Here is a 325-nt window from a genome sequence, read left to right as displayed (position 1 = left end):
GCGACCAACCACTCCCCAACCCATCGTCAACCACACCTGTGAGATCAGGGGAACGGTAGCATGGCGCTGGTGGTAGCAGTGCTCATGACAAAAATTCAGATGCAGCCGGCTGAAAAACGGGTTCATGTGCTCATGATGGAAAAGCAACTGAACTGGCGGGTAAGGCGTGTGGGCTGCCACTCGCGACTAACCACGTGTGTGATACGAATGGTCCTTGTGTGACTAACCTGAGTGCTGGTCGGGTTCCTCTGTGACTCAAATGCAGTACTAACCGTATAGACTAAGACCTTTTAGGTTTGAGATTAAAACATTTGGATTATTTCTC

General features: G+C 49.8%; 1 protein-coding gene across 1 annotated transcript in view; it reads left to right on the top strand.

Annotated features, from left to right (window-relative positions):
* Positions 1-325, top strand: part of LOC119588724 (small conductance calcium-activated potassium channel protein-like) — a gene marked incomplete at both ends in the record, with an annotated part of 34,281 nt that overhangs the window by 28,043 nt on the left and 5,913 nt on the right.

The sequence above is a fragment of the Penaeus monodon genome, chromosome 24, assembly GCF_015228065.2.
Source record: "Penaeus monodon isolate SGIC_2016 chromosome 24, NSTDA_Pmon_1, whole genome shotgun sequence".
Lineage (NCBI taxonomy): Eukaryota > Metazoa > Arthropoda > Malacostraca > Decapoda > Penaeidae > Penaeus > Penaeus monodon.
The sequence above is the reverse complement of the archived record's forward strand: the minus strand, read 5'-3'. Positions and strand labels throughout refer to the sequence as shown.